General features: G+C 45.2%; 2 long non-coding RNA genes across 2 annotated transcripts in view; both read left to right on the top strand.

Moving 5' to 3' along the window:
• Positions 1 to 22,698, top strand: part of LOC148139494 (uncharacterized) — a 1,679,690-nt gene that overhangs the window by 1,636,833 nt on the left and 20,159 nt on the right. The window lies entirely within an intron of this gene.
• On the top strand, positions 543 to 9,209 carry LOC148139495 (uncharacterized). The gene is made up of 3 exons (XR_015753672.1): positions 543 to 616; positions 5,898 to 6,005; positions 9,159 to 9,209. It is a non-coding gene; the product is annotated as an uncharacterized LOC148139495 (long non-coding RNA).

The raw sequence follows: 22,698 nt of genomic DNA, 5'->3' as shown, positions 1-22,698 counted from the left end.
ATTAAAACATGTTAAAGGCATCTAAATGGACACATAATATGATTAGGAAGCATTTACAAGAATATGCGCCAAGTGCTGGCAAATGGGAATAGATTAGGTTTGGATACCTGGTTGGCGTGGATGAGTTAGACCGAAGGGTCTGTGTCGGTGCTATACATCTCTATGTGGGATCATAACAGCTTATACTGCTCTGCTTCATCTCTGGGCTCCCTCATGACCACTTTGTCAATATCTGGCTTCCTCAGTCTCGAACAATGCGTGTATATTTGGTCTGTTTAGTATTTTACTATTACTTTTACAGACATTTTTGTAAGTTAATTTTTCACTGCCGCACAGCCCCTGACCATATGCTGCTTATTAATTTTTTTCTGGAAAATCTTTGACAGTCGAGAATTCTTTTTTCCCAATAAGCAAATGCATTTTCCTTCCATTTCTGACTATCAAATTCTGCACCATTTTCATTCCCTGTAATCCGTTTTGCACTCACTGAAACATCGACTGTGTTTCTCCTTCCAGTGATTAATGCCAAAGCCCTGTTGCCCGGGGAGAGGGTGATGTTTGACTTTCTTGTACAGCTGCAGTTTGTGTGGTGAAGGTGCTCTCACAGTGTGGTTGGGTAAGTGGCATTATAGGTTATTCATGACAGCAACAGTGATGATTTGAAGGTAATGTCCAAATCAAGAACAGTTTGTAGTTTTATTATCCTGCTTATAATTTCACAAAAATATTATTGGGAACTTTAGGCATAAGGTCAGAGACTGATGATGTTAGGTCAGGTGACCAAAAGCATTGCCAATTAAGCAGGCTTTGAGGAATGTCTTAAAGGAGGAAAGCAGACCTGTGAGGTTTTGGCTGCGAATTTCAGAAAATGTTGCTTTGGCAACTGTAAAAGCAGCCACACAGGTGAAATAATGAATGAACAGATCATTGGGTGTTTCGAACACAATGGGTTGTCGAGGTCTTCAAGGATGTGTGATGCGGCAAGCTAGGGATGATCACAACCAGGAATTAAATCAAGAATGAGAATTTTAAATTGAGGGATGTGGGCCAGATGCTGGCCGATGAGACTACATTGGGTTGGAATATCTGGTCGGCATGGACGGGTTGGATTGAAGGGTCTGTTTCCATGCTGTATATCTCTGTGGCTCTATGTTGTTGATTATGAATAGGAGCCTTTTGATGGATCAACATGTTTTGGTACAAGGGAGTACTTGGGCAGCAGAGATTTAGTTTTTCTTGAGATTACAGGGAGATTGAATGTGGGAAGCTGGTAGGAGTGTGTTTGGATAATGAATTCTGGAGATAACACAAGGTGGATGATAGTATATGAGCTGAGACAAGGATAGAATCAGCTAGAAATAGTGATCTTGGAGTGGGACTGGGCTGTCACCGTCACCTTCCCTCTGGAATTCAGTTGGTCGTCAGGTTGTGAATCAGGGCGGTAACACAATCGGGAGCTGAGTGGCCCTGGTGGAGCTTAAAATGAGTGTCACTCAGTTGGCTGTTGCTGAGCAGCTGCTACTTGATAGCACCGTTGATGACATTTTCCATCACTTTACTGCTGATCGAGTGTGGACTGATAGAGGGAAATTGCCTGGGTTGGATTGCCCTGTGTTGAACATGCCTGGGCAATGTTCTACATTGTCGGTAGATGCCAGTGCTGCAGTGGTACTTGGCTCGGTTGGTGGCAAGTTCTGGAGCACAAGCCATCAGTATTATTGCCAGAATATTGGCAGGGCCCGTAGCCTTTGCACGACTTAAGCATTTCTTGATGTTATTCAAACTGGTTTAAAACTCACATCTGTGATGTTGGAAACCACTGGAGAAGGCTGAGATGGATCATCTCACTTTACACTTCTGGCTGCAGATTGCTGCAAATGCTGTCATCTTATCTGGTGCATGGATGTGTGAGGCCCCTCCATCAGTAAGGGTGGGGATTTCTGTGATGCTTCCTCCAGTGAGTTGTTTAATTGTCCATCATCGTTCACAACTGGGTGTGGCAGAACTGCAGAGCTCCGATCTGTTCCATTGGTTGTGGGATTGTTTAGCTCTGTTGCTTGCTGCTGATGCTGTTTGAAATGCAGATGGTCCTGTTTGGTAGCTTCACCAGGTTGGCACTTCATTTTTAGGTCTGCCTGGTGCTGCTCATGGCATGCCCTCCTTTCCTGTCCATTGTGATGGGTGAGTGTGGGATTTGCAAACCCATGAGATTTCAGATTGTGCTGGAGTACAGTTCTGCTACTGGTGATGTCCCACAGTGCCTCAGAGATACCCAGTTTGAGATCCTACATCTCTTCAAAGTCTGTTCCAATTAGAACGGTGATAGTGTCACTCAACACAATGGAGGTTTTTCTCAACTTTAAGCCAAGACTTGTGTCTCCAAAAGGAAAGCTATGTCCTTTAGGACCTGACCAGTTCAGTCAGTAATTCTGTTGCAGAGCTAGTCTCGATTGTGAACATTGAAATCCTGTACCCGGAGTACGTTTGACACCATTTTACTTCCTCAGTGCTTCCTTCAAATGTTGTTCAACATGAAGTAGAACTGATCCATGAGCCAAGGGAGGACGGTACGTGGTAATCAGCAGGAGCCATGAGATTTCCTGGTGTCCGGAGTCAATGCTGAGTACTCCCAGGGCAAATCCTCCCTGTCAGTGCCAAGACCTCTGCCTGGACTGTCCTGCTGGTGGGGCAGGACATATCCAGAGATTTCAGGAGAAAGTGAAGACTGCAGATGCTGGAGATCAGAGTCAAGAGTCTGGTGCTGGAAAAGCACAGCAGGTCGGGCTGATGAACGGCTTAGGCTCGAAACATCGATTCTCCTTCTCCTCGGATGCTGCCTGACCTGTTGCGCTTTTCCATCACCACAATTTCAATATCGTGGGATGGTGATGGTGGTGTCTGGTCATTGTCTGTAAGGGTTGATTTCATGAGTATGACTATGTCAGGCTGTTCCTTGATTGGTCTGTGAGACAGCTCTGCGCATTTTGGTACCAAAATCCAGATGTTCGTCTGGAAGACATTGCACCATCGAGAGGGCTGATTCTGTGGTTGTATTTTCTGGTGCCTTGTTAGATGCCGAGTGGTCCATCCAGTTTCATTCCTTTGTAGTGATTATTTCAGTGAGTAGCTTGCTGGGTCACTGTCAGGTTGGCAGGATGTTTTTCGCCATTGACAATGATTCCATGGAGTTCAGGGGATTCCTAATTCCAGTTATTTTTTCTTGAATTCAGATTCCACCATCTGCCAAGATGGAATTCGAACCAGGACTTCAGTCATTTGTTTTAATATTTTGGATAAAATTTAAATACATTAGGTTTGTTCACTCACTTTAAATATCACTTACCCAGGTTTTGTTTCTTTGTAAACACTGTCCATCCTCCTGTCTCCTCCACTCTCCCCTCCAACAACAAGAGTTTGGAGCACATGGAGTTTCTCTGTCACTAAGACTGAGATAATCCGATCTGCTGCTTCCCTCCCTCCCACTAGCCCACTAAGTCAAACTGCTTCATGTGGTGTTCCCGGTTTTTGTCCAAACCTACATCTTTCTCCAATCTCATCTCATGTCAAGCCTTATCAGAGCTCATCTTGACCCTGTACCCTAATATCACTAAACCATAGACTTTCCAACTCTCTTTTCTCCTCCTCCTCATCAGTCCCCCTCACCGATTCACAGACATTGTTTCTTGTTCTATCTTTTCTGGTTATGGTCCTTCTCACCCATTCTGTGAAAAACTGACATTTGACCTCACGGTTGTTGGAAAATGCTGCTCCATTTCCACTTTCCCTTTCCTTTCTGAATTCCTTGCATTTGGTGTCCCCCGTGGATCTATCCTTGGCCCCTCCTGTATCACACCTACATACTGCCAGGAGGTGACATTGTGCAAAAGTACCATGTTGGGTTTTACATGTACAATGACAATGCCCAGCTCTCCCTCCCCATCATCCCTCTCCATTACTCCACTGTTACTCAGTTATCAAACTGCTTACCATGCTCCCACTACTCGATTAGGTGCAGTTTCCTCCAATAAAACATTGTAATGGTTAAACCCGTTGCCTAACAAGTTCCTTTCCCTAACTGCTGAGCCTCTCCCTCTCACTGGGAACTATGCAGCAGAACTAGACTCATCACAATACTCCTGTTATATCTGACGCGAAGCTGACCTTCTGATTAGACATCTACACAATCACAAACACCAGGAATTCCAATCTTTAAACCGTTGCTTATCTCCTCCTCATCTCGGCTCCATTGCTACTGAAACCCCTTCCCAGTGTCTGTGTTGCCTTAAACTTGACAAACCCAAAGCAGAACCCTTGATTCTGTGACTGGCTCAGAATCTGGTTTCAGACCGCACCCCCCCCCCCCCCCCCCCCCCCCCACCCGCCTCAGTATTTACCCTCGGACACATCAGTATCTATTCGGTCAAACCCCTGAAGAATCTGGTGGTGCAGTCTGATTGTAGCTGGCGGAAATGATAGACGATGATGTGTTGTATCTGGGTGGAAGGTAAGGACTTGGTGGAGGGGAGGGGTTCTCTCCTTGTTGCAGTTGGAGATGTGGGTTTCAAAGGCAGAGGTGCAGGAAGTGGAGGAGATACATTGGATGGTATTGATCACATGGGAGGGGAAATTGCAGTCCTCGAAATATGGGGCCATTTGGTATGTTCTGGCTTCACTGGAACACAGCAGTAAGCATGAAATAGAGATGTTGGCCAGGGAACAGGCTCGTGTGTTTAAAGTGGCAGGCAGCTGGAAGCTCGGGGTCTGTTTTTGCAGCAGAATGTAGATCATCAGTCGTCATTTCGGCCACCTCCACTGAGATGCTGCCAGACACAGGTTCCTGTCCCCTCCATTAACAGCTATGCACCCTCCCAGCCAGATCGTAATCCACTCATTTTTCTTTCCAAATGTTCCAGTCTCTCTTTGGGTTCTGTCCCTCCCTGTTATTTACACTTTAACACCTATCTCCTGCAATACAAAGATCTGCAGGTTAGTTGAATTGGCCAAGCTAAATTTCCCATAATATTCAGGGATGTGTAGGTTAGGTGCATTAGTTAGGAGAAGTATACAGTAGTAGGGTAGGGGAATGGGTCTGGGTGGGATACCCTTCGGAGGGACGCTGTGGACATTTTGGGCCGAATACCTGTTTCCATGCTGTCAAGATTCTAATTTTCCCAGCTCCCATCGGATCCGAGGAAGGGCCACTGGACATATTTCTGTTCCCAGATGCTGCCAGACCTGCTGAGCTTTCCCAGTACCTTCTGCTTGTTGTTCCTGATTGACACCATCCATACACCTTCTTGGTGTGATTCAGACAGGGGGAGGATACCACCACTGACCTCACAATGGGGTCCAGCTGATTGATGGCAGCTTCGGACCAATAGGAAAATGTGGTGGGACTGGAGGACCAAGTGGAACCAGCTGGTCATCCAAAGAATGGGAGTGAATGAGGGGCGTGGCCAGTGGGATGACACGTCACCAGTAACTCTGCCTGTGCAGTGCCACGTGACTCGGCCGTTGGTGAATGTGCGAGACGCAAACAGGAAAGGGGAGAGTGGCCTCAGAGACAGGGAGATAATGAGGCTCTTTAGACTGGGAAGTTTTAATTACACTCTGTGTGGTTCGTAAGTCTGAATTAGAAACTCTTAATCCTGCGTTTGCAGCAGATGGGAAAATGGCTGCGGCCCTCAGGCGGTGAAAGGTTCTGGGATATGGCCGCCATTTTTATTGGGGGTAAGGTACAGTGAGGCGTATGTGCATGTCCCCTTCCTATGATGGGTGGGGGGAGGCGTGCAACTTGAAGAGAGGCATTTACACATCAAGCATATACCAAGAAAAAAGTATGTCTTTAATTCGTCCTGTACTGACTGTGAGTTTTGTTTTGTGAATTTATTTCATAGGATATTAAATCAGAATAATTGAGGCTGGGATCTCAAAAGCAAGTTTTTACAGTCAATGGAGTCATCAGGATCTGAATATCATTGACATTTAACTGTGGAAGGAGAAAGGTTTGCCTGTTCTGTTTGTGGGAAGATATCTCCAATATTTTTGTTAAGCAGAAAGATGTACAAATTCGTGGTTGGATCACCCTTTGGGTGTGTGCTCTGTTCTGGGCCCTGCAGCTGAGGAAGGAGATATTGGCCTGAGAGGGAGCACAGATTTATCCAAATTACACCTCGTCTCTTTGTAAGAACTCTCAGATTTAGACCCAACCACCCACTTCATGATGCTAACCTGTAAACTTCATGTTTTCAATTACCTGCAAACTTCCCATTAAAAATCCTTTTGGACTCAAATTCCAGTACCTTTTCAGGTGGAATGTTCCAGCTTCTGAAAAACTGTCTGTTCATTCAGAAACTGCTGACGTCCATGTTGACTCTGGGGTTACAAAGGGCTGAATTGAAAGATGAGGTACTGTTCCTGAGCTCCCATTGAGATGCATTGGAACAGTACGGGAGGCTGAGGGCAATGAAGAGATAAAATACTGCAACGTCCATGTGTCAGCCTCTCCGAAAGGTCAATGAAGAGCAGACAATGAAGATGACAGGGCTGCAACTGTGAGGGCTGCTTGGCTCAATGAGAGTGTTCTGGAGTTGGGTGTAAACAGACTGATGTGAGACTGGGAGAAGGTGAAGCTGAAACTCAGTTTTAGTTCAGGCCCTTCAGATATTCACCTGGTCCCAATGTGAACAGCTAGTTTTTAAGTGATACCTGCGGAATATTTGTGAACAGTTTGTAAAGTATTTCTCCCGAGGGCAGTTGATTTAACCACATTGCTGTGGGTCTGGAGTCACATGTTGGCCAGACCAGGTGAGGATGACCATTTCCTTCCCTACAGGATATTAGTGAACCAGATGGGTTTCTAACAATCGACAATAGTTTCATGGTCACCATTCGCCTTTTCATTCTAGATTGTATTCAATTCCGATGCCACCATCAGCCATGTTGGGATTCTATCCCTAATCCTCGGAACATTGCACATGTCACTCATCTGGCAGGAATACCATTAAGCCATTGCCTCCCTTTTAGCAATGTATAAAAGAAAGTTCCATCATTCTAGGTGTACAATGTGAGATATAATACTGCAACGTCCATGTGTCAGCCTCTCCGAAAGGTCAATCAACAGAAATTTGTTTGTGGCCAAATATTTCACTTTTTTTTGGGGGGGGGGGTGTTTATTAAACAAAAATGAATCCAAATAAAAATCATATGCCACGGATGTAATTTCTGAAGCCGGAGGGGGATGACAGAGACAGGGAGGGTTGTGGGGCCAGAGGGTAACTATTTTCCAAACATCACTGTGGTGTACATGGACTGCAGCATTTCAGGGAGGCGGTTAACCACCACTTTCTCCAAGACAAGTAAAGGTGGCCAGTAAATACTGGTCTGGGCAGCAAAGGCAATCCCCAGTGAGTAAAACCAAGCAGTGACCTCTCTAAGCTGACTTGCTGTGTAGTTAAAAACTCTCTGGAAATGGAGTGGGCAGAGAAGAGAAACAGTTACATTTCACAGCTGCCCTCCGAGAGACCTCGCCCTTGGAAGTACTCCGAGCTGGGGATCAGATCAGTGAGTTTCAGTCTCTTCAAATGTCAATCTTAGCCGGTTTTATTTTATTCAATCTACAATAGTGAGTAAGGTGAGGATTTATTTTTAATGTCTTAGGGTCTCTTGATTAAATGTTTAAGATATGAAACATAAGCATTGTTATTCTCGGGCAGTATTTTTCGAGCAGTAAGACTGTGTCTTTGTTTTGGTCTGTAGATTGTTAAGGCGGAGAGATGGCCTGTTGTAGAGTGGCGTGCTTTTCCTGTCGGATGTGGGAGATTAGGGAGAGTTTCAATGATCCTGATGATTATGTCTGCAGCAAGTGTGATTGCAAATCCTTTTGGATCGCATGGATTGGTGGAGGAGTGATTAAAGGCAGTGAGGAATTGACTGGAGCCGGGGCGTGTGATAGGTGGCAGTCTCAGGAATGCAGGATACTGCAGATACAGTCAGGTAGATGGGTTACCGCCTGGAAAGCTAGGAGGGGTAGGTCGGTACTGCAGGAGTCTCCTGTGGCTATCCCCATCTCAGACAAGTATACTGTTTTGGAAAATGTAGGTGGTCATAGACTTTCAGGGGAATGTAGCACTGACCATCAAGTTACTGGTACTGAGACTGGCTTTTAACATAATATGAGGTATATTCAGTTCCACACGATCGATGGTGATAGGGGACTCTCTAGTCAGGGGCACAGTCTGCTGTTTCTGCAGATGACAGTGAGAGATCAGAATGGGGTGGTGCTGCCCTGGTGCCAGTGTCAAGGATGTCTCTGAGGGAGCAGAATATTCTCAAAAGGGAAAATAACCAGTGGGAGGACATTGTACATTGGTACCAATGGGATAGGAAGGGGAAAGCATGGGGTCCTGACGAGCAGGGAGATTTGCTAGTGCCACTCGGGAGGCATTAAACCTGTGAGGGAGTCAGGGTAATCCTAAAGAGATAGTGAGAAAAGAGGTGAGTCTGAGGCTGGTACTGTTCACCAGTCAGACTGTCAAGGCAGACAAGAGAAAGTCACAGAATGAGGTGCGACGGACCGGTTGCACTGCATTTATTTCAGTGCAAGAGACCTGACAGGTCAGGCAGGTGGGCTCAGGGTAAGGGTTTGAACATAGTACTGGGATATTACAGCATTTACAGAGGCTTCACTCTAGGGATGGATAGGACTAGCAGCTTAATGTTCCAGGGTATAGATGCTATAGCAAGGATAGAAAGGGGCCAACAGAGCAGGGAGAGAGGTGTTTTTGATTAGGGATAACATTATGGCTGGGCTTTGGGACGATATTCCTGGGAGTACATCCAGGCAAGTTATTTGGTTGGTACTGAGAAATAAGAAAGGGATGACCATCTTACTGGGATTGTATTTTAGACTCTCTCCCAATAGTCAGCGGGGAATTGACACAATTTTACAAGGAGACCTCAGTTATATGTAAGAATAATACGGATGCAATGATAAGTGGTTTTAACTTTACAGCACTCCGAGGCTATGTTGGTAGCGTTAAGGGCTTGGATGGAAAGGTATTTGTTCAGTGTGTACGAGAACATTTCAGATTCAGTTTGTAGGATGTACCTACTAGAGAAGGAACAAAACCTGAACTGTTTTCTTTATTCATTCACAGGATAAGGCTGTCACTGGCTCGGCCAGCATTTATTGCTGCGTTTACCCAGAGTCAACCACGTTGCTATAGGTCTGGAGTCCCATGCAGACCAGACCAGGTAAGGATGGCATTTTCCTTCCCTAAAGGTCGTGAGTGAACCACATTGGTTTTTCCAACAATTGACAATGGATTCCTTGTCGTCAATAGATTATTTTTTTCCAGATATTTATTGAATTCACGTTCCAAAATCTGCCGTGATGGGATTCAAACCCGGGTCCCCAGAACGTTATCTGGATTTCTGGATTAACTGTCTAGCGATAATGTCACTCCGTCATCACTGCCACTTAGGAAATGAGGCAGGGTGAGTGACTGAGGTATCAGTGGGGCAGCCCATCAGCACCAAAGATCCCACAGTATTGTGGCTCAGTGGTTAGCGCTGCTTCCTCAGCACCAGGGACCTGGGTTTGATTCCAGCCTCAGGCGACTACTTGTGTTCAAGTTGGCACATTCTCCCCAGTGTTTGTGAGGATTTCCTTCGGGTGTTCCAGTTTCCTCCCACAGTCCAAAGATGTGTAGGTTAGTTGGATGATCCACATTATATTTCCCAGAGTGAACAGATGCAGTATATGAGATTTTGGGATGTGCAGGCAAATCTCTGCCTGATGTGAAAAGATCCTTTTGTGGTCTTGGACAGAGGTCAGAGGGAGGTGTGGCAGCACGTTTCACATTTCCCATGGCGGCAAGGGAGGGTCAAGGGTGTGGAGGATGGGTTGGTGGGAGGGTGTGGACCGAACATGGAGGTGCAGAGGGAATGGTCTCTGCGGAACGCAGATAGGGTTGGGGAGGGAAATATGTCTCTGGTGGTGGGGTCTGACTTTCTGTATCAGAAATAACAGAGGTTAATGTGCTGTATCTGGAGGTTAGTGGGGTGGAAGGTGAAGACCGCAGGAGGGGTGGGGTAAAGGCGGAGGTGCGGGAAGTGGAGGGTATGTGTTGGAGGGCATTGTTGATCAAGTCAGAGGAAAATTACGGGCCTTGAAGTAGTCCTTTCTGGGATGTCCTGGAATAGAATCCAAAGAGATTAAACAAATATATCACTGACAAAAGATTGACTGGACCAAAGAATAGGACCTCTGAAAGGTCAACAAGGCTGTCTATGGAACCACAGGGTGTGCGAAAAATATGCAAATATTTTACTTCATTTTTACTGGCGAAGTATATGGAAGCTCAAGAGTTTGGAGAAATAAACAGTGATAACTTGAAAAGTGTCCATGTTACAGAGGAGGTGGTACTAGATGTCTTAAATCACATCAAAGTGGATAAAGCCCTGGAACCTGATCAGGTGTGCCCTGGAACTTTATGGAAATCTAGGGAAGTGATTGTTGGGCCTCTCCTGAGGTATTTGTATCGTTGATAGCGACAGGTGAGGTGCCATTATTTTTAAAAAAGGTGGTAAGGAGAGGCCATGGAACAAGAGAACAGTGAGCCTGAAGTCAGTGGCAGGCAAGTTGTTGGAAGGGATTCTGAGGGACAGGATATCCATCTATTTGGAAAGGTAAGGAATGATTAGGGAGAGTCGATGTGGCTTTGTACATGCACAATTGTCTGTCACTAACTTGAGTGAGTGTTTTGATGTGACAAAGAAAATTGATTAATCCAGGCGGTGAACGTTGTTTATATGGACATTCAACAAGGTTCCACAAAGCAGACTGGTTAGCAGGGTTAGATAACATGGAATGCAGGGAGACAAAGCCATTACAAAACTGCCTTGAAGGAAGGAGACAGAGGATGATGGAGGGTTGCTTTGCGGACTGGAGGCCTGTGAGGAGCAATGTGCTGCAAGAATGGATATTTGGCCCTTAAATAAATGACTTGGATGTGAATATGAGGTATGGTCAGTAGGTTTACAGAAGACACCAAAATTGGAGGTGTAGTAGACAGTGAAGAAGGTTAGTTCAGAATACAATAGGATCTGGATCAGATGGGCCATTGGAGCAAGGAATAGCAGACGGAGTTCAATTTAGATAAATGCGAGCTTTTGTATTTTGGAAAGGCAAATCAGGGCAGAACTTATACACTTAATGGCAAAGTCCTGGGGAACATTGCTGAACAAAGGGACCTTGGAGTGCAGGTTCCTAGTTCCTTGAAAGTATAGTCACAGGTAGGCGGGGTAGTGAATGCAGCATTTAGTACGCACCCTGTTATTAGTCAATGCATTGAATGCAGCTGTTGTAACGTCATATTGTAGCTGTAGAGGGCGCTGATTACAGCTCTTCTGGAATTCTGTTTTCAGTTCCAATCTCCCTGTTCTTGGAATAATGTTGAGAAACGTGAAAGGGTTCAGAAAACATTTGTAAGGACTTTGCCAGGATTGGACGGTTTGAGCTATTGGGAAAGGCTGAATAGGCTGGGACTATTTTCCCTGGAGAGTTGGAGGCTGAGAGGTGATCTTATAAAATCATGAAGGGCATGGATAAGGTGAGCAGTCAGGGACTTTTTCCCAAGTTCGGTGGGTCCAGAACTAGAGGGTACAGGCTTAAGGTGAGATGGAAAAGATGTAAAAGGGATGTAAGGGGCATCTTATTCATGTTGAGGGCATTACAAGTATGGAATGAACTGCCAGAGGAAGGGGTGGAGGCTGGTACAATTGCAGCATTTAAAAGGCCTCTGATTGGGTACATGAAGAGGAAGACTTTAGAGGGATAAGGGTGAACCGCTGGCAAATGGGACTCCATTAACGCTCTCCGTTATTGGTCAATGCATTGAATACAGAAGCTGGGATGTCATATTGTGGCTGAACAGGACGTTGATTAAGCCACTTCTGGAATTCTGTTTTCAGTTTGAATTTCCCTGTTCTGGGAAGGATGTTGTGAAACGTGAAAAGGTTCGGACAAGATTTACAAAAACGTTGCCAGGATTGGAGGATTTGGGCTACAGGGAGAGGCCGAATAGGCTGGGGTTAATTTCCCTAGAGAGTCCAATACTGAGAGGTGACTTAATGGAGATTTATAAAATCACGAGGGGCATGGATAAGGTGGGCAGCCGGGGTTCTTTTTCCTGAGGTTAGGTGGGTCCAAAACTAGAGCACATGGTTAAGAGGGCAACGATTTAAAAGGAATCGAATGGCAATGTTTTCAAGCTGAGTGTGGTGTGTGTATGGAATGAGCTGCCAGATGAAGTAGTGGAGGCTGATGAAATCACAACATTTAAAAGGCATCCGATTGGGTACGTGAACAGTAAGGGTTTGATGGATCCAGGCCAATAGCTGGCAAATGGGATCCAGTAGTTTAGGATTCCTCGTTGGCATGGATGAATTGGACAGAAGTTCTGTTTCTGTGCTGTACATGTCTATGATGTTAATAAACTAAGATGTGTTCCTGTTTTGTGGAGAGCAAGCTGAAGCACAGATAATTGTCCTTGGAGCTGAGAAGGTGAAGTAGTGATTTTTGGCCTGGTGCAGATTTGGTTCCAAGATATTGAATTTGCGGAGAGAGAGGAATTGTTAACACTGTCGCAACGTTTAGTAACTAGTTTCAAGTAATTGGCAAATAATACAAAGTGAAAATGTGAATATTATTGTACTCAGTAAGTTCTGAGCATCTGGAACAGTCTGAACGACACAGATTCAGTAGGTATTCTGAAACAGACTTGGAATTTTAATTTTTAAGGAAAGATTTGGGTGGATGTGGGCAAATAGGAGGGGAATTGGGACAGGTTTGCAGCATCTCCAGAGGGAGAGAGTACAGACCCTGTGCTCTGTGATACTGCCCCATTCACTGTGAATGATGAAGCTCATCCCAGGGCAGAGAGAGGGATGAGCCCTCCACTCTCATCACAATGGGGCCCGGCTGATTGACGGCAGTTCCAGACCAATGTGAGGAGAGTCTGTGTGGTCCTACAGCCAATGGGAGTGAATTAGGGGTGTGGCCAGCAAGATGACACATGTCCATGAGCTGTGCAGGTGCAGTGTCACTGTTTGGGATTGGGAGAGACAGCAGAGACTGGGACAGAGGCTGTTGGACCTGAATTACAATTCCCGGTAAATTAAAGCCAAAAGAACTGTGGAAGATGTAAATCAGAAACAACAACCAGGAGGAACTGGAAAAGCTCAGCAGGTCTGGCAGCATCTGTGAAGAGCAATCAGAGTTAATGTTTCAGATCCGGTGTCCCTTCCTCCGAACTGATACTGAGAGAAAAAAATATTGGTTTATATGCAGAAGGTAGGGTTTAGGGGAGGATGTAAGGAGGAAAGGAAAGGTGGGGATAGAGCGAGAAGAAGGGTTGGATAGAGGAGTCGATAACGATCTGGCTGGGGGAGGGCGACTAGCTGTTAATGGAGACTGTTAGTGGCTAACCTTAAGTAGTGTGTAATGACAGGCTGTGAGAACAAGGCCTGGTGTGGTGGGTCGGGGACTAGGATGGGATTGCTAAACTATGGTTAGTCAGTAACTGTCTCCGTTGTAAGCTGTTCTCAACAGACATCACTCTATGATCAGAGCTGCAGATGGGCGGCATGGTGGCACAGTGGTTAGCACTGCTGCCTCACAGTGCTAGAGACCCGGGTTTTATTCCCGCCTCAGGCAACTGTCCGCGTGGAGTTTGCACATTCTCCCCGTATCTGCGTGGTTTCTCTCCCACAGTCCAAAAATGTGCGGGTTAGGTGAATTGGCCATGCTAAATTGCCGTAGTGTTAGATGTAGGGGAATGGGTCTGTGTGGGTTGCTCTTTAGACGGTTTGTCTAAGTAATCTAATCTAAACAAAACCTCTTCACTATCCTTCCTAACCCCCTCTGAACTCCTCAATGATGTATCTTAAAGTTGTTCTCTTTAATCAACGTTTCCAGCATTCGTGAAACATTTTAGGAGAATTGTCAGTGCGAAAGGCTCCATACAATGCAGGAAGTTGTTGTTAATGTCTGACATTAGGAGAAACAGGAATGAACCCTCTCTCTCATACCTGATGAACAGCAGCAAAAGCAGGACGCACTGAGCATGCTCCAGCCCACAATGGGCCTCTGGTGATTGATCTCAGTGCAGGACCAATAAGATGATGGGGATGGGTCTGGAGGACCAGGCAGTGCCGGTTGATCCTCCAACCAATCTGAGTGAATGAGGGGCGTGGCTATACTCTACCACGTGATAAGCAACACTGGCAGCACAGTGTTGTTGGGACCAAGCCATTGGAAATGTGTGAAGGTGCAGGGCACGGTTAAGGAAAGACCTATTGACCAGGAAGGGAAGGAAATTTTAATGGAATGGGCTGAGACATTTTACAGAACTTAGTGCACATCGGAAAACACAAATTTGAAAATCCCAGGCCCGTGTTTGTGGCAAACCAGAAAATGGTGAAAGGTGTGAATGATTACCGCCATCTTTATTGGGGGCAGTGATCCACAGGACACGTGTGTGGCCGTCGACTTTGTGAGGGGCAAGCTGCAGGGGGACGCATGCACAGCCTTCCCTGGAAGGGAGTGATAGGGCAGGATTTACACAATGTCAGAGTCAGGATATTTTCAATGTCAGAGTGTGATGCTGGAAAAGCAAAGCAGGTCAGGCAGCAGCCGATCGGTGGGAAGGAAGATGGACATGTATGCCAGTGCTGAGTTGGAAGGTTGGATCTGTGATAAGGTGGGGGGAGTGGAAATGAGGAAACTGGTGAAATCCACATTGACCCCATGTGGTTGGAGGATCTGAACACAGAAGATGAGGCGTTCTTCGTCCAGGCATCAGATGCCTGGCATTTGGCGGTGGAGGCGGCCCAGGACCTGCATGTCCTTGATGGAGCAGGAAGGGGAGTTACAGTATTTGGACACAGGGTGTTTGGCTTGTTTAGTGTTTTACTGTTCGTTCACAGAGCTTTTGTAAGTTAATTTTCCTCTGCTGCCCAACCCCTGGCAATGTGCTGCTCTCTAAATGGACTAAATTTTCCACAGTATCTTTGCAAGTGAATAATTCTTTTTTTCAACAAGAGTGCATTTTCCTTCCATTTCTGACCATCAAATTCTGTAACATTTTCATTCCCTGTAATGCATTTAGCACTCCCTGAAATATCAACTATGTGTTTCTCTCTCCACAGACGCCCGTGATTAATGCTAAAGCCCCATTGCCTGTGGAGAGGGTGATGTTTGACTTCCTTGTACAGATGCAGTTCGTGTGGTGAAGGTGCTCCCACAATGTTACAGATTATTCACTCAGCGACAGTGAAGAGCTGACAATGTGTGTGCAAATCAACAACAGTTTGTATTTTTATAATTTTACAGAAATTGAGAATTTCTGACATAAGGCCACAGATGGGGATATTAGGTCAGCTGATCAAAAGTATTGCCAAATAAGCAGGTTTTCAAGAATACCTTAAAGGTGAAAGCAGGTCTGAGGGGGTCAGGGTGCGAATTCCAGACAGTGTTGCCTTGATCATGTCGAAACAGTCAGACCGGTGAAGCAATGAATAAATGCATCTTTGGGAGTCTGAAAGCAAATGAGTTGTCGAGGTCTCACAGGTTGTGTGGTGCAGGGAGACAGGGATGTTCACAGCCAGGAATTACATCACGGGAGAGAATTTTAAATTGTTGCTTGTAAATCGGAGCCTTTTGATGAATCAACAAGTTTTGGTACAAGTGAGCACTTGGGCAGTAGATTTATAGATATTCTTGAGATTATATGTAAGTTGAATGTGGGAGGCTGGCCAGGAGTGTGTTTGGATAACGAAGTCTGGAGATAACTCAAGGATGGATGAATATTTCAGTAAATGAGCCGAGACGAGGGTGGAGTTGGGTGATGTCACTGATGTAGAAATAGCAGTTTTGGAGTCTGGCTCCTCCTCATCACTCCCCCTCACCAATTCACAAATATTGTTCCTTGTTCTGTCTGTCTTTTCTGGTTATGTCCTTCTCTCCAATTCTGCTAAGAACTAATATTTGACCTCAAGGTTGTTGGAAAATCCTGCCCCATCTCCACTCTCCCTTTCCTGTCTGAATTCCTCATATGTGGTGTCCATCCAGGATCTATCTTTGTTCTCTCCTGTATCTCACCTATATACTGCCAGGAGGTGACATCGTATTGGTTTCACATGTACACTGACAATGCCCAGCTCTCCCTCCCCATCATCCCTCTCCATTGCTCCACTGTTACTCATTCATCAAACTGCTTACCACATGCCTACAACTCGATTGGCTGCAATTTCCTCCAATGAAACACTGCAATGATTAAACCTATTGCCTTCAGTTGCTATTACAAATTCCTTTCCCTTACTGCTGTGCCCCTCCCTCTCACTGGTAAATGTCTGAGGCAGAACTACACTCTTCACAATATTGCTCTCATATTCTGACCCCAAGGTGATCTTCTGAACAGACATCTACACAATCACAAACACCAGGAATTCCAATCTCTAAAATGTTGCTTTTCTCCACCTCACCCCAGCTCAATTGCTACTGAAACCCCTTACCCATGTCTGTGTTGCATTAAAGTTGACGAATCTAAAACAGAACCCTTGATTCTGCAACTGACCCAGAATCTGGTTCTAGGTTGCTCATGATGGGACACATCCTCTCAGTATTTACCCTGTCATACTCCTTAATAAGCCGCTATGTCTCAATAAGATCCCCTCTCATTCTCCGCCAAATCCAGTGAGTCGAGTCCCAACTTCTTCAGCCTTTTCTTAAAAGAGAGTCCCTGCAAACCAGGGATCATCCCAGTCAATCTTCTCTGAATGCCTCCGATGAAGTGATATATTTCCTTAAATAAAGGGACCAAAACTTCTCTCATTACTCCATATGTGGTCTCACTCGCAGTTTATAAAGTGGCTCTCAGGTATATACTCCAAACTCTTAGACTGCAAATCCCTTCAAACAAGGAACAACATTTCATCTCCCTTCCTGATTACCTTTTGTACCTGTGTGCTAGCTTTCTGTGTTTCCTGCACAATTACCCCTGGTCCCTTTGTGGTGCAGCTTTCTACAGTTTCCACTATTTAAATAGTCCTCTACAGTTTCCACCATTTTAATAGTTCTTTTATTATCCCCTCCAAAATGAACAACTTCACATTATCCCAAGTTATGTTCCATTTGCCAATTTGTTGTCCACTTCTCCAACGAATCCCTCTCTGTAAACTGTTAATAATCCTTTTGGAAGTTTACTGTTCTGCATTTTCTAGGAGATTCCCCCCTCATTCTTCTAAACCTTTCCAGGGAGCACCAGACAGTGGGAAGCATGCTGAGTTGCTGTCTTTTCAGAAAGACTCTTTGGAGTGACTCGAAGGATCTTGCTGCCCATTGGTCAGAATGGAGACAACTTGACCATCAAGCTGCATGAGATTTTCACTCCCCATGTCTTACTGATGAGGCACAGCAGCAGCATGGAAGGAAAGAAAAGGAAGCAAATCCTGCTCTCCGCATCTCATTGACTCTTGGAACATGAGGATAATGAAGCTGGAGGGACTCTGTCCCATGTGCCAAACATCTGCTCTGTTCAGTCACATGATGTCCCATGTTGGAAACTCAGAAACCCACATAGATTTTCCCTTGAACTGACTGCTGGTCTCCACAAGGGGTAATTTGCACAGTCATCCTGGACCAGGAGAAAGGGATGGTGTGAGTTTCTAACCTGACCTGACAGTGACGGATTTTATAAACTTGTATTAGAGGATACTACAGGTGGATATTCAGATGGTAATCTCAGTAACTGTAACGCCAAACTCTGATTGAATTACTCCATTCATCAGGACCTGGATATTTGCACTGTGTGTGAGTATTTTGTTCCAGCTCAATTCCATTTTCTGCATAAAAAGTCTCCTTTGAATCAAACCATCCTGTCAATAGATCTCCCCGAAATCTTCGATATGTGTCCAGTAATCATTTTATGATGAGTTGATGAGTGTACGGTTTAACATCCAAATGTATAAGTTTGTAGACACTTATCTCTCAGCTCCCCTCAATTGCCTTTGCTACAAGGAGAACAATCTGTTTTCCCAAACCCCTGATTCCCCAATGTCTGATTGTTGTCTACAAGGCACACATCAGGATTGTGTTGGAAAATTCTCCACTTGCCTGCATCAGTGCAACCCTCAACAATATTAAAGAAAGTGAACATCCTCCAGGACAAAGCACTGTACCTCAGTGGTGTCCCATCTACCGCCTTCAGTATTCCCTCTCTCCACCCCCGACGCACAGTGGCATCACTGTGTAAAAGGTAAAGGCAGCATTGTCCTACCAGACCATAGGGCTGCTCTCTTATGAGAGAGAGATGTCTGGTGGTGGTTTAACCTGAGGGTTACCACAGCCCAGGCAAGGGGAGAGGTTGGAAGGAGAGTCCATCTTTGTAGATGGATATTCTTGATATGTATTAACAATAGCCATGTCCCTGCAACTAAAATCCCCCATTCCTTGAACCATCCTGGGAACTTTCCTGTGCACCCTCTCAGGGACCCTGCCATCCTTCCAAATGTGTGAGCGATCTCTGGTTTGCACAGACCCAGCTGCTCTGTGTTCCTGTGGGTGATGTCGTCATCGAGCAACAGTTGCACTAAACCTCACTGTCTGTGAGGGTGGGAGACACAGAAATCCCGAAAACATTTGAGATGTATTTAGTGTGCACTTGCGATGCCATGATATATGACACTTTCCCACAAGTACTGGAAAATAGATGAGGATAGTTCGGTGGTAGTTTTTTTTTCTCACATACCCGATGGACCACCAGAGCCTTTTTCTGTTCTGTAGACCGCTGAGATGTTTATTATAGGAATATGACAGGCTCCATTGGACATCAGGTCAGAAAAGGTGATACGAGAATAGATGACACGTGATTGGTCGATGTTTTTGGGAGGAAAGTGAGATGCAGAGGTTTAAGTGGAAATTCAGAAGCTCAGCGCAGGAATTGGAAAGGGCCATCATCATGTGAGAAATAAACATTGGACATCCTGAAAGCTGGAAATAAAGAAAGGCACATATTGCAGAGCTTTGAGAGACTGGAGGGGATTAGACATGGGGAGGATAATGAAGCTGGAGGAGATGCAAGTTGGAAAGGATTGTGAGGATGGTGGATTTTACAGAGATAGAGATATTTGTGATAGAGATTTTTGGATTTTGAGGCTGGAGAGGAATTATAGAGATGAGGACGGTTTGTAAGGCTGGGTGAGGTGGCACTGGTAGGGAGAGATCCAAGCCTAGAGGAATTTACAGAGGTAACGAGTCATAAAGTTATACAGCATCGACACAGACCCTGTGGTCCAACCGGTCCGTGTCGACCATAAATTTGAACTGAACTAATCGCATCTGCCTCCACTTGGTCCAAGTCCATCCTAGCATTCGCTATAGATATTTGTCCAAATGTTTTTTTCCTATTAGAGTTCCATCCCCTAACATTTTGCTCTACATTTACCCCTGACTAATTCACTCAACACACTCATTCCTGAACACTATGGGCAATTGAGCGCAACCAAATCACCTACCCTGTACATCTGTGGATTGTGGAAGGAAACGGGAGCACCTGGAGGAACCCACGGTGACATGGGGAGGAATATGCAAACTCCATATGGACAGTCACCCAATACAGGAATTGAGCCTGTGTCCCTGGCGCTGAGAGGTAGCAGTGCGAACCGTTTAGCCACTGTGCCACCCTGAAATTGTAATTGTATTCACAGCTGCCACGTCCTCTGCAAGTTTATTCCACATGTGAACCACTCTCTGTGCAAAAACAAAAAATAAAATCCAGAACTTCTTTTTAAAGCCTTCCTTTTCTTGCGTTAAAAAGTATGTCCCCAATCTTGAATCACGCCCCCTCCTGGAAAGGGCACCTACTGTTCACATTACTGAAACTCTTTAGGATTTTACAAACCTCTAATAAGGTCACCCCTCAGCCTCCTGTGCTCCAGTGAAAAAGGACCCAGCCTATCCAGACTCTGCTTATAATGCAATCCCTCCATTCCCATCACCATCCTGGTAAATCTCTTCTGAATCTGCTCCAATTTAATAATATCCTTCCTATAACGGCACAACCAGAACTGGGCACAGTATTCCAGAAGAGACCTCACCAACATCGTGTACAACCTCAACATAACGTCCCAACTCCTATATTCAAAGGTCTGAGCAATGAAGGCAAATATGCTAAACCCCTTCTGAACCACCCTGTCTGCATGTGACACATACTTCAAAGACCTGAACCCCTAGGGGTCTTTGTTCCATATCACTATCCGAGACCCAACTTTTAAGCAGTGTAAGTCCTGCCCTCGTTTGTTTTACCAAGATGTAATATTTTGCATATTCCAATCCAAACAATCACAAACATCCTTCGACTATAAAGGCAAGAGGAGTATACTTAAGACTAAAATCAGTAAGGCAAAAAGGGGACAGGACTCCGCTTTGGCAAATAGGGTAAGGAATAGGGAAAGGGTTTTTAGAAATACATTAAGAGCAAGTGGGTCACTAGAGAGAGAACAGGCCACCTCAAAGATCAGCAAGGCAGCCTATGTGTGGAGACGCAGGAGATGGGGTTGTTGGGGGACACTAAACGAGTGGCATCAGTGTTTACTGTGGAGAAGGACACATTTGTGGGGGTTGTCAAGATTAGAGATCGTGAGGGTCATGAGATGGGAGGAGATTGGAGGATGTTACAGAGATTGAGATGTTTGATACCAGAGATAGTGATGGTCCTGAGGCTAGAGAGGATTTCTAGAGATAAGGAAGAGTTTAGTCTGGATGAGGTGACAGTGATCTGGGGAATTGTGAGGACCGAGGAATTCACAGTGATAGCGAGAGTTAGTCATAATGTTATACAGCACAGTAACAGACCCTATGGTTAAACCAGTCCGTGTCGACCATAATTTCCAACTAATCTAATCGCACCTTCCTCCGCTTGGTCCACATTTATCCAAATATTTCCTATTTATGTACTTGTCTAAATGTCTTTTAAACATTCTAATTGTATTCATAGCTGCCTCTTTTTCTGGGAGTTCACTTCACACATGTAAAAGTAAAAACAAATCCCCAATTTATTTTTTAAACCTTTCTCATCTATTTTCAAATTGTATGCACCCAGGTCTTGAAGCCCCCCTCTCCCCCACCCTTCACCTTATCTACACGCTTCATGGTTTTATAAACCTCTAAGGTCATCCCTCAACCTCCTACGCTCGAGTGAAAAAACATCCCAGCCTATCCAGCTTCTCCTTGTGACACAATCCCTCCATTCATGGCAACATCCCGTTTGGTCTCTTCCGAATCCGCTCCAATTTAATAATATCCTTCCTATAACAGCACAACAAAAACTGGACACAGTATTCCAGAAGAGTCCTCCCCAACATCCTGTACAGCCTCAACCTAAATTCCCAACTCCGGTACTCAGAGGTCTGAGCGATGAAGGTAAGGGTGCTAACCACCTTCTTTACCACCCTGTCTACATGTGACACAGACTAAGAAGACCTGAACCCCTCGGTCTCTTTGTTCCATATCACTACTCAAAGACTAACTTTGATGAGTGTAAGTCCTGCCCTCGTTTGTTTTATCAAGATGCAATAGTTTGCATCAGTATTTACTGTGGAGAAGGACACGGGAAATGTAGAATGTGGGGAAATAAATGGTGACATCTTGAAAATGTCCATACTACAGAGTACCTGATATCTGGAAACGCATAAAGGTAGATCAATCCCCAGGCTTTGATCAGGTGTACCCTAAAATTCTGTAGGAAGTGAGGGAAGTGATTTCTGGGCCTCTTGCTGAGATTTTTGTATTATTGATAGTCACAGCTGAGGTGCCAGAAGACTGCGGGTTGGTTAATATGGCGCTATTATTTAATGAAGGCGGTTTGGAAAAGCCCGGGAACTACAGATGCTGTGCTAGATTAGGTGTTGGGGGGAGCCCTGAGCGACAGGAGTTGCGTGTATTTGGAAAAGCACGGACTGATTAGGGATAGTCAGCATAACGTTCTCCATGGGAAATCATGTGTCACGTACTTGATCTGTTTTTTAAGAAGTAACAAAGAAGATTGATGAGAGCGGAGCAGTAGATGTGATCTATATGGACTTCAGTAAGGCGTTCGACAAGGTTTCCCATGGGAGACTGGTTAGCAAGGTTAGATCTCACGGCAGTAGCCATTTGGATATAGAACTGGCTCAAAGGCAGAAAACAGAGGGTGGTGATGATGGATGATTATTTTTCAGACTGGAGGCCTGTGACTAGTGGAATGCCACAAGGATCGGTGCTGGGTCCACTACTTCTCATCATTTATATAAATGAATTGGATGTGAACACAGGAGGTATAGTTAGTAAGTTTGTAGATGGCACCAAAATTGGAGGTGTAGTGGACCATAAAGAAGGTTACTTCAGATTTCAATGAGATTTTGTTCAGATGGGCAAATGGGCTGAGGAGTGGCAGATGGAGTTCAATTCAGATAAGTGCGAGGTGCTGCATTTTGGAAAAGCAAAGCTTAGTAGGACTGATACGCGTCATGGTCACGTCCTGGGGAGTGTTGCTGCACAAAGTGACCTTGCTGTGCAGGTTCATAGCTCCTTGAAAGTAGAGGTAGATAGGATAGTGAAGGTGTTTGGTATGATTTCCTTGATTGGTCAGGGTATTG

Source organism: Chiloscyllium plagiosum, unplaced genomic scaffold (genome assembly GCF_037043375.1).
Source record: "Chiloscyllium plagiosum isolate Xiang-an unplaced genomic scaffold, Cpla_swu_hap1 HiC_scaffold_38, whole genome shotgun sequence".
NCBI classification, from domain to species: domain Eukaryota; kingdom Metazoa; phylum Chordata; class Chondrichthyes; order Orectolobiformes; family Hemiscylliidae; genus Chiloscyllium; species Chiloscyllium plagiosum.
The sequence above is the reverse complement of the archived record's forward strand: the minus strand, read 5'-3'. Positions and strand labels throughout refer to the sequence as shown.